Genomic DNA, 12790 nt, shown 5'->3' with positions numbered 1-12790 from the left:
AAAAAACCTGTAGAAACCCCCAAGTATAATTTTCACACATGTGATGTACAGCAGTTAAATATCAAGTGCTATCCGACTGTCAACATATAAACCACTGTGGTGGCATGATGTAAATTCTTGCATGAGGAGGGAAATCATCAATCCTCTTGAAAAACCTCATTTCATGAACACATACAAGTGTATCAAGAAAAAAAGGCAGTAACGTACATTCATGAAAACGTTGGAGTTCATAAACACTGTTCAGACTAGTCAGAGCACAGATGACATGACTACCGGTATCTACTCTACTTGGATCTTAGTGTTGTATTTTAATATTATTATTATTATGATCATGTCCTTTCAACAACACTGGAGAGTCACTTTACTAATCCATGTGGAAAAACAATGTCAACTTTTCAAGACTTTTAATAACACATCACTTCACTCTTAATATCTTGCTTCACTCTTTAATATTTTGCATCAAACATTCAACATACAGATTGTTTGTAACTGAGTAGATCTAGATACCGGTACTGCTTGTACATTGCCTGAGCACTATCAGTTCGGGAAACCCACTCACAAGGGGGGCCCCTCCTTATAAGTAACCCGTCCCCCTTATAAGTAACCCCGTCCCCCTTATAAGAAACCCCCGGGGCACCCCTTATAAGGAGTCTCCACGCTTTTTTGCAATGCAACGCGAAAATGAAAGGACTGCGGCAATTCGCTTGATTATGTCCATAAAGCTTCACAAGTTTCCTAGTTACTCACGAAATTTGAGCAAAATCGGTTTGAGGCATCATATCTAAAATCATGGATTTAAATGCGATGTCAAACGACCCATGCGAATGCTGAAATGCGAGCGATTACTGGCGCGAGTGTCGCCAGGCGCGGCGGCGCGGCAATGCTTGAGTGCAGACGTGGCGACTGAGTACGGAGACTTTCGTACTCAGTCGCCACGTCTGCACTCAAGCATTGCCGCGCGGCCGCGCCTGGCGACACTCGCGCCAGTAATCGCTCGCATTTCAGCATTCGCATGGGTCATTTGACATCGCATTTAAATCCATGATTTTAGATATGATGCCTCAAACTGATTTTGCTCAAATTTCGTGAGTAACTAGGAAACTTGTGAAGCTTTATGGACATAATGAAGCGAATTGCCGCAGTCCTTTCATTTTCGCGTTGCATTGCAAAAAAGCGTGGAGACTCCTTATAAGGGGTGCCCCGGGGGTTGCTTATAAGGGGGACGGGGTTACTTATAAGGGGGACGGGTTACTTATAAGGAGGGGCCCCCCTTGTGAGTGGGTTTCCCGAACTGCTATGACTGTAATCATATCGATTTTACAACCAGACTAGGGATCCCATTCCCAGCCCAGTACTAGGACGTATTGTATCCAATCAAACCATTCTGAATCATCTTTAGAGTGTCTACTACTGTACCAGCGCGCACATTAGTAGTGGTAGTTTGTACGTACACCAGACGAATATCAGACTATTAAACATTAGTAGTACAACTGAAGAACTAGAAGGGGATCTACAGTATTAACCCATTGAGGACGATCCCTGAGTATACTCGGGCAAGTGTCTAGGAAAATGTGTGTTGTAGCAAAGTCAGCCCATCCTCAAGGGGTTAAGGGCACGGATGACTCATTTTACAGTCATAATCTGACATATTGGCTGTTCAATCCTGCACCCATTATTTCATGCACAGAATTATCTTCAAATCAATAACAATTAACATAGGACCCTGTAAGCCCATTATGATGATGGGTTTTCAACTCATCCCAGTTGAATCTGAAAACGATGTTGGTCTGGCTGACCTACATTTTATTGATCAGTCAGTGTGGTGATGCTCGGCTCATTCTCAAATCATCTTGTAACGTCAAAAGACATAACCTAGCCAACCTAGCTATGCTATGGTCGATGGATGGCTTTATATCCTCAAGCACAACACCTTATCTTTCCTTTTCAACTTTGCAAGAGCTTTGCTTTTGAAAACCTAACGGTTACAAACCAAAGAGGGTAGGCACTTACGAACCCTAAACACCCCAATAACCACCGCTATACAGAGTGTGCAAGCATGCGTACGTAAAAAGGGGCGCTGGCCTAAGTCATTTTCAAATCCAACCAAGGTCAGAAGACTGGCCAACTTCTCGTGCAGTACCAAGCAGCCTACTCGCTACGCTATGTATGGTCGAGATTACGGGAATCGGCAACAGATGTGAATCTGATTTCTTCAGAATTATCAACTACAATCAACAAGCTGCTGAATTTGTTACTCACCTATAGATGTATGTGTGCTTTCACAGTCGCCAACAGACTATCCAAAATCGACAAATTTAAGGCGTCGGGTATCACAGATCTAGCAGCAGACATACACACACAAACGGCGGCCGTGTAAAAGCACGGCTCGATCGGTGATGATCGGCTGTTCGATCTTCCACCCTTACTCCCCGTCTTTGATATGTGCGGACCGTGCATGTGTACAACGTGTGCGTACATACATTACGCACAATATTATGTCTGTGACACACTACGTATACTGCTCGTATGTCATGTTTCAGTCAAAATCACTCATTTATTCTTATCATACTTCGCATTTATACATTTATGTAACTAATGGTACATTTCATGAAGGGAGAAAAACTCATCAGAGTAAATACAGAGACTGTAGGCCTATGCACCTGATCTCAAAGAGATGGCCATGCAGCCTGAGCCGAGACTAAATCAAAGTTTGACGCAAGATGGCGATATACAAGTAGTGTCATACTGCCACAACTCGTATTTGAGCGTGGGTCAAACCCAATATCTAGGCGCATTTCTGAAGTTTCAGCAATTCTGGCTATTATGCCCTCTTTTTTGAGAAGTTAGACATTGCAGAACATGATTCTTGCATATCGTCTATTCATTGGGGAGTACTATTGAAGCTAGAACAGATTTAAAAGGAAATTAAGGTTGGAAGAAGGCATTATGGCCCCAAGAGTGAGGGATAGCCCTAGTGAAAAAAAAAAGGTTGCCCCCCGCCCTTCCCCCCCCCCCCCCAAAAAAAAAGAATCTTGTCAATTTAGTTTATAGATTCAAAACTTTCAAAATGTAATTTTTCTACAAACTCAAAATGATACAACATAGGTTACAGCCACACACGTCTGGCTGTAACCTGCATAGTGTAATTTTGAGGTCATTACTATGCATAGCCTTAGCCCCTGGAAAAAAAAAAATGAAGAGTTTGTTCGCAAAACCCGATAAGTCCATTTTGAAGTACCGTCTCTGTCATAAAAGTACAAAATAGTATCTTTTAAATGATATATTAGTCACTACATATAAAGGTATATTTTTGAAGCTATGGTCAGAAGAAGCAAAAATTTTCTTATTATTCTTTTTATTTTTCTTGATCTTTAATCGCAAATATCTCCATTTGGCAAATATGGACTTATCGGTTTTTGCAAACAAACTCTTCAAATATATATATATATATATATATATATATATATATATATATATATATATATATATGAAGAGTTTGTTTGCAAAAACCGATAAGTCCATTTTTGACGATTTTGAAGTACGGTCTCTGTCATAAAGTACAAAATAATACCTTTTAAATGATATATTGGTCACTACATATAAAGGTACATTTTTAAAGTTATGGTCAAAAGAAGCAAAATTTTCCTTATTATTCTCTTTATTTTCCTGGACCTTTAATGGCAAATATCTCCATTTGACAAATATGGACTTATCGGTTTTTGCAAACAAACGCTTCATATATATATATATATATATATATATATATATATATATATATATTATTATTATTATTATTATTATTATTATTATTATATATCAAGTTGGTAATGTAGGGTCTATGTTATGTAACATTAATAATATGTTAGATAATGTTTGTTACAATAATTCATTTAATGTGATATACCTAATCTCAAAGCTGGGCCATTCTTTTTCATTTCTCTGTTGGTTACCTTCTATAAGTCAGTACCTAAAAATAAAAAGGTTTGAAGGTACAAAGTAAATGCTTTCCTGAAAAACTACCAACCGTGGTATCGTGTGTTACACATTTTGCAGCAGCTGCTTAAAGATAATGTTTTTATAACCACAATAATTTTAGAACACGGCAGAAAACATTTTAGTTTATCACAGTGACTGCTAATGTAATCGGTTGTAGTTTCCGTAACTACTGTGAAATAGAATGTGGTTAATCACACAAAATATCTGACCTTTTGTGCCTAGATATAGTCTACTTAAGAGATGGTAAATCATATGTTACAGAAAAGTTGAGACCGAGTTACGGATGGTGAAAAACAGCATTCAAAGCAATAGGCCTACAAGGCAATCTTTTTTTCTCTCTCATATATGCATGATGAACAATCAAATGTGTATATGATAAACATAGTTTTCGAAAAATATCTTTCAAATTCCTGTTATCAATACATTACATGGACAAGATTTTTCTCCAGCAACATTTTTTTTTTCTTCACTTAAATATCCCTCACTCAGTGGGTCATAATGTATCATTCTGTCTTGATTTCCCTGTAAATATGCTTTCAACTTTAATAGCACATGGCACTGAATAGATGAGATGCAAGAATCATGTTCTGCAGTCTTTAATTTTTTTTAATGTAGGCAAAAGTGTCAGGAACACCAAAATTTATAAATTACACTGAGATAGTAAGTTTGAATCGGGCATGTTTATCAGAGTCTGGTAGAGTGTGACAAGTATTTTGTCGCTGGGGTGACAAGACCTCGTATCTGCAATTTTGGTGAAAATGACTTTTTTGGATTAATGGTCAAGTAATGGGTTAAGTGATGTCCTGTCCTTGTCGGTTTTTGCAAACAAACTCTTCACATATTCCAGTAATGTAGCAATGTAATTCAATTACAATACCACTTCACCTTTGTAAAATCTATGCATGCTTTTCTCTTTTGTTCTGCTTCCATTAGCACCCAATCAATTATAATGTATCCTGCTATGTTATCATCCTTAATTGTTCACTGTGATTTGTTATATGAAGTTTGAAAACACTCTTATTCCTAATTATCTCAATCACTATAAATTCTATATACTCTGTACCCAGTATAGCCAATTTATAGATGTTCAAATGCACAAGTCTGAAATCATCCGGAAGTTTCCTTTAACAGAATTTCACCTTAATTGCTTCACTAATAACCAGGCATGCTTGAGGAGGGCTACTGTACGAACTTTGACCTTTGCTCAGGCAAATTCATTAAAGTCACATAATTTACATTTAGAGATTATTACTAAGAGCCCTCTTTGAAGAATATTGTGCAAAGAGTTCATCTTTTTCCTAACAACCCATCTTGTGTGTGCTTGGTGTAAATTGTGATATATTATGTGCTTGGTGATAAATAAAAATTGTAGTAAATCTTAATTTATGTCAAAAGACACCACAATGTTAATAACTTATGAAATCCATTTCACAGCAGAAGATAAATATTGCATTTGACTATGATGTAAGAACGGTTCCATGACATTTGCTCCTGCGACAATTACTCCCATGATATATCTGCATGCTAAGCCAAACGTAAATTCAACCCATAAACATAACCCTAACCCTAATGCTAATTCTCACATCAAACTAAACCTAAAACCCTATCACAACCCTAACCCTAACCCTAAGTCCTTAGAGAAAATAAGACCGGAGCAATTGTCGCAGGAGCAAATGTTGTGTCACCTGTAAGAACAACCAAGTAGTTGCCAGACAGGTTGGATGATTGCAAGTAACTGGGCTTCTGCACTTGATATGTTTCTTTAAGCTAAAATCTTGACTTTTGATTTCATTAACCAAAGGGTGCAGGGTCATGAAGCAGAGGAGGAACTGAAAGAAACAACAAGAAATGAAAAATGAAGAAAGCAAATAAGAAGAAGAAGAGGAAGAAGAAGAAGAAGAAGAAGAAGAAGAAGAAGAAGAAGAAGAAGAAGAAGAAGAAGAAGAAGAAGATGATGATGAAGAAGAAGAAGAAGAAGAAGAAGAAGAAGAAGAAGAAGAAGAAGAAGAAGAAGAAGAAGAAGAAGAAGAAGAAGAAGAAGAAGAAGATGATGATGATGAAGAAGAAGAACCAAAGAATGAGGAAGAGGAATTAAAGTAAGAGGCAGAAGATGAAGAATGAAACAAAGGAGAGAAAGCTGGACATTTAGGAGGAGGAGTAAAAACAGGGGAGAGGGGAAAAGGTAACTCTTCTCTGAAAATGAGAAGAAAAAATTGAGAGAGGATGGAAAGAATGGATGCTCCCTTATTCCCATATATTATCAAAACAGATGAGTAAAGAGAAATAGAATCAAGGTTAAAGAAATCTTCTAAAACATTGCGATTACTTGCTGTCATACCAAAAACAAAAAAAAAAAGGGGGGGGGGAGGGGAGATGAATTCATTTACATGGAATGCTATCATCATGGAGGGAGTAAGTCCTTTAAAACCAGTTTCCTGCCAGTAAATTGTAATATTAATGGGCAAACATTACATATGTATATCCATACCAGGGTTCATAATAGTGAGCCCTTGTACATAATGTATATATAGTGTTTTCATTATAACACTTTGCCTTTTCTTTGATATTATATTTGTCTGTATTCCGTAGGGGGTCTACATTTTACAAGCAGTGCTTCCTATAGTCCCCTCCACATTTGTGATTATATGAAACAATGTCATGATATCTTGTTTATATTGTACTTTGTGTATATATATATATATATATATATATATATATATATATATATATATATGTATATATATATATATATGTATATATATATATATATATATATATATATATATATATATATATATATATATATATATAACATAATGTCCACTATGTGGAATATGAATAAATTTCAACACCCCTGCCGATAGTATGTGGTTGCAACCAACAGCAATGATTCATAAAAATGTTGGAAACTTTAAGATTCCCAAACTGTCTTAAATTCAGGTTCAATTTTAATGAAATATCAACCATTCTGTACATCTAATTTTTCTCTTTCCATTAAAGCGAACTTCAACATGGAGGGCAGTTGCACTTTAATCCCATTTCCATGCAATTTAATAGCAATGTATTGTCACAATGGACACTTGACTTTCCCCGACAGTCATTTTGATGTAATAAAATCAAAGTGGCTAAAAGCGCAATCCTCTGTGAATGATGGGACTTGATAAATACATCTTCTTGTCAATTTAAGGACTTTGAAGATGGGAACTGTACGAGATTGAGAGAGAAGAGATAGAGTGAAAACAAAGATGATCATGACGTAAACTGGATGTGGAAATTAAGGACAAGAGTAATCTGAATGCACATTTATTTGGTTGTGTGAGCGTGTGTGTGTGTGTGTCTGTGTGTGTCTGTGTGTTCTCGCAAACTGCTTCGATTGGGGATATTGTAGCGTTTCACTCCAGACAAGGGATACATTTCACACCAGGCATATGCCCGTTTGTTCAGAGTATTTAAAACAGATGAAAAAGCGCCCTCTTAAGGACTAAGGGGTACCCTGGGGTAATGCACCTACCTGTTCTGCATATTTAGGACCTGTATGTTGGCGAAAAGTTGTCACACTATTCAATTGGGGAAATTTGAAAAATTTTACATGTATCCTTGATTGTTGTATATGCACCTATACACTACATGAAGCCTGATTTTTTTACTTACTAAATTGAATTTAAGTATTTTTTCTTTTGAAAAAAGAAAAAGAAAAATAAGTTTTTCAGAAACAAATAATGAAATATGCGCGGTTACCTTGAGAAAACTATCATATCCCCGGTAGAAGCATCTTACGACAATGTGTGTGTGTCTAATCAGCATTCTAAAAAAATGAAAAAAAAAATGAAAAAAAAAAGTCAATTTTTCTCACTCTGTGGGGCTGGACAGGTTGATGATTTTCCATGATGGCCATTTTTCAAAACTTTATGTTACTTGGATCTATGCTCTTATATTTTCTTTACCATTTTCCTGTTCAACAGCTTTACTCTGCGTAAAAGGAAGAAAAAATGTACACATTCCTACACAAATATACACATACATGTACTTTACACATATACATATTCACATACATACATACATACACACCTCATTCATACATACATTATGTACACACATACATTATACATACATACAGTCATACATTCATACAAACATATATACATACATACAGTCATACGTATATACATATATACATACATACATACATACACATATACATACATACATACACGCATACATACATGCATACATATATGTCTGGTAGTGATGCCATGATAGGTAAGATAATATCAGCAGGCACATATATACAGAAAGAAGCAGTCTTGATGCCTGGATTTTCTTGTTAAATTTGGATTTAATTTAGCTTTTTATACATGCTGATAATGAAGGCTTCTTTACATACCACCAGCTATTAAAACACATCTTAATAATCTGTTCAAAACCAGACTCCCATGTTTACACTGTGTGCCTATCACATCAGAGAGACACAATGGAACTCCCTGTTTTGAATCACTATCAACGTCTTGTGAGTTTTGCAAAGTTTACGAGTTTTTTCTCCGCTTTTTAAGACACGAAAAAGAAATCAAACAAATATTATTGCACAAAAATAAAACAGCGTGTCAGTAAGTGCTGTGTGTGGATCACGATGGTGTGTGTTTAGCTGCAATAAGAAAATAAAATCACAATATTGGAGTCTTTGTACAGGAAAGTTGAGTCATTGAAAGTGGGTGTCTAATTTTGCCGTGGATGGTAGTAAGAAAAAGAACACAGAGTGATACTATGGTGTCAAAGATTTCCTCAAGTACACGATTCAAAGAATACAGCAATCATTCATAATTATCTCCTTACTTGTACGAAAATAACAGCTGTTTTCTATAACATTGCATAATCACACATTTGCTGGCAATAAATCACTCCCTTCAAAACACTGCATTTACAATAACTTTACAAGATAGGTGACAGCGTCAGAGTTGAATTGCTCACAAGCTAGTGTAGTCAGATGGGCAAACGCTGAAGTGTGAGGAGGTGAGAATGGCTCTGCGTAAAAACAAGTTTGTATTGTAGCGTGTTAATGTGCAGAGGTGTGCTTAAACATGATCATGTGACACCGATCCAATCATCTTGACACCCTGGTGTGGGAGGGGGCACCCTCATCGAATCATGACTATGACAATCACTATCAAAAGACTAATCACTAAATATCACAGTCATTGTGAAGTGCGGTCATCCATTGAACATCACTTTACACATGGAAAATGAAATCAAAAGCTTTAAAATGAGAGGAATAACTGCTTCTGTACACATGAGCAAGCACAAATTGTTAACATGGCTCATCAGATCACTACAAATGTGGACCACATGAGCACTGCACACAAGAATCATTGTCATCATATATGGTGAGCAGAGAAATGGTGTTAAATGGAATTGAGATACCTCAGGAACACAAAAATTGGTCCCCCTTCACACAAGCAAGGTTTCATGTTTTAATATGCAGCTCTCCATGACTGGAAGTGAAACTCTATCCTGCTTAAGATGTAGCAGTGAAGATTACAAGGAAATGTCTTAATCTGCTTACTTTAATCCTCATACTGATCTGTCTCTTTATTTAACTACCACTATTTCCACTGACGACCTTTGTGTATGGCACCATAATGTGAATCCACACAAGCTTTAGCATCTTCACTTTCACCAGCTGAACATCTAAACAATTTTACAGAAATTCGTTATTGGAGTGTCAGAAAATGACAACAGATGATAATGCATTACATGCCCACAGGTACACACACACACACACACACACACACACACACACACACACACACACACAAGAGAAAAGACTTTTCATGTCTTGTCCACTCATCTCTAACCACCCCTTTAAGGGGAATGAAACATAAATATGTATGTGGATCGAGTAAATGCAGCAATGTTAGTAGAACTCATCAGTGACGTTTGAGGAAAATCAGACAATCCGTTCAAAAATTATAAATTTTCAAAGTTTTAGTGTTGCTATTGCTGGATGAGAAGGCTAACAAGAGTTTGTGACATTACTGTGGGACAGCAATTGATTTAACAGTTTCAATTTTACATATTTTAACTTTTCTAGCATAATAAAAGAGCACTTGATTTAACCTCTTTCAGAAAGCAAGGGAATAATACTACCCTAAACATGGGTCAGCAACAACTCAAGGGAATGTGTACTTTCTTATCATAAAAATTGAAACATGTGGATGAATTTTTGAAATGAAACCAAGTGGTCATCATGCTGGGAAGGGGGGGGGGGGGGGGGGTGGAAAAAGGGTAAGAATTTTCATATTGCCTGACAGACAATAACAGAAATTTGGTTTAAAAAGATTAGACATATGATGACAGATCAATTGCAGGGTGCCACATTACTTTTTTTTACCACTTACCTGGTTGGGCAAGCAGATTTTCAAATCGTAGCAGAACACTTGCCTGAACATGAATTTTACTTGCCCAAAAAGAAAGTCGAAAGATATAAGAAAATGATATAGAAAATCACTTGTAAAGTCAAGGGCTTGATACAAGACAATCATTTGACTAAACAGCACATGAGTGGAGTAACAAACTTGGTTCGATAGAGTGTTGGTGTTAGACTGCATCTTGGGACTTCTTCACATAAGTGTTGGGAAGTAAAGGTGACTTCAAAACGTTTTTGCCTGCCCAATTCGGGCAAGCAACTTTTCTCATTGTTCAAAAACATTTGTCCAACTTTGATTTTTACTTGCCCCGGGCAATTGGGCAACTGCTTATGGAGCACCCTGCAATTGTGAGAACTGGATGCACATGTGCAAAATAGGAGAGAATTACAGTACATTAGAGGTGTCAGGTAATCTGAATTTTTGCTGTTGCAGTCACATCCTAAACCAGGTTTTCATTAGTAATCCAAACTATTAAAATCAGGCAGCACTGGAAAAAAACAACATAAAAATGAACACAACAATAACAATGTACAATGCCTCCCAATAAGGGCCTGGACAGTAACTATACAAGTGACTTAGTTTCATGTGGTACAGTCATGCCATGATAGTATCAAACATCACACAAATCAAAACACATGCATACAAACACTCAACAAAAAGCTATGAGAGCCTTCAAAAAGGCTGAGAACCCCCACAACATGGTTCGAAAAAATCCCTGTGAAATTCAAACAAGATTTAAAAAGCCCAACATCAATTCTACACGAGCTCACAAAAAAGCAGGAATCTGCCTCAAAAGTTAGAAAATCACTGTCAAGGAAACACAATATCTATAATGTTGTGGATTAGTAATGAAACATTCACATTTTGCTAAACCATTGTAACATCAAACACCCCCTCCATATTTCAGTAAACCAATGCAATGGCAACATCACATGCAATCAATGTGTGATCAAACCAAAGAATGCGCTATAGACACATTGCTTGGTCCCATAAATTCACAGTGGTGTTGGATTAGAAAGTACATGGATAAAAGTAATACTTTTGCTGCACCTTAATGACCAAAATACTACTCCTGACTAATAAAGGAGTTTCTCAAGTTTTCTGGAAAATTCATTCAGGTAGAGAAACCACAACTTTTATCAGCCCTACATCCAATTTTGCCATTTCTTTTACATTGTTAAAAACACATAATGGTAATCACATTTTAATGATTACTTTTTCATTTAATTTTTCAATACCACTGGCTGCAGAATTTCTAAAAGTGTGCATCAGGGTTTTTTTTAACCACAAAATTCGATTTAGATGTCATTTGAATTAAAAAATGCTTTGTAGCCCCATTTCTCTGAACGTGATTGCAAAAACACACCATTGTAATTGACTCAAATTAAGAGCAAAATGCAATGTACAGATGTTAAGTCAGCTTACCCATGGACGATAAATGACAATAATTCACAATTTTCCTGAATCGGACTGATTTCCAATCTACAAGCGAAAACATACACAGCCTTGATGAAGACAATGGAATCTCCATACAGCATATATATATATATATATATATATATATATATATATATATATATATGACAAAACCTTCCCACAATGCCTTGCTTAAATGACAATTGGGACATTTCGTGTTTCTTTTTCTCAAACTTGACCTTCCTCTGTATACAGAATGCGCGCCCTTCATCCTGGAGCATTTTGCAAGATTTTGAAAAATACATATTGAAAAAGTTCAAATGTTATGTTGCTAAATGTAAAAGATAGTTTGAAATTGTCATCTGAATTGTTGAATGTACCCACAGAGAGAGAGAGAGAAAAAACCCCACACAAACTAATTTTATAACCTGAATATGCCTGTTTGTTTGGCAGTATTTGTAATCAAGGACAAAAAAGCAAGGACAGAAAAGATTGGGCAAAAGATTGCAATAAAAAAGAATTACACACAAAATAAAAAAAGAATTCACTGGATATTCTGCAGTACGTTTTTAGACTCTTATTTGTGTATTTTCCTGCATGTCATTATTCCGTATACAAAAGGAGCAGTCAACATTTGATACAACCCTGTTTTCACAAAGGTACATCATGCCAAAGTCTGAAATACTGTAAATCAATGGCAGAGTACCTCAAAGAAGCCTCAAAGAATCAACATCCAAGGAGAGTGCTCTACACTTGGTGTACATTGTTGTCATGGAAACTGGTGAAAAATCCATCGAAACAGCAAATTTTCATACACCACCTTATATGACATCTCTTGTAAAAGACTCCATAGTCTAACACAAAAGAAAACCACCCAACCGCCAAAAAAAAAAAAATAAATAAATAAAAAATACAATAGCTGGCAACTTAAATCCAGCAGATGATCATTGGCAAAA

General features: G+C 36.3%; 1 protein-coding gene across 1 annotated transcript in view; it reads right to left on the bottom strand.

The window, feature by feature from the left end:
* Positions 1–2384, bottom strand: part of LOC139714619 (adducin-related protein 1-like) — a gene marked incomplete at its 3' end in the record, with an annotated part of 41740 nt that extends 39356 nt beyond the window's left edge. The window contains exon 1 of the mRNA XM_071626299.1: positions 2260–2384. The remainder of the gene's footprint in view (positions 1–2259) is intronic.
* Between the last annotated feature and the right edge of the window lie 10406 nt (positions 2385–12790).

The sequence above is a fragment of the Diadema antillarum genome, unplaced genomic scaffold, assembly GCF_040938485.1.
Source record: "Diadema antillarum isolate AM-2024a unplaced genomic scaffold, OU_Dant_1.0 seq00002343_RagTag, whole genome shotgun sequence".
NCBI lineage: Eukaryota > Metazoa > Echinodermata > Echinoidea > Diadematoida > Diadematidae > Diadema > Diadema antillarum.
The sequence above is the reverse complement of the archived record's forward strand: the minus strand, read 5'-3'. Positions and strand labels throughout refer to the sequence as shown.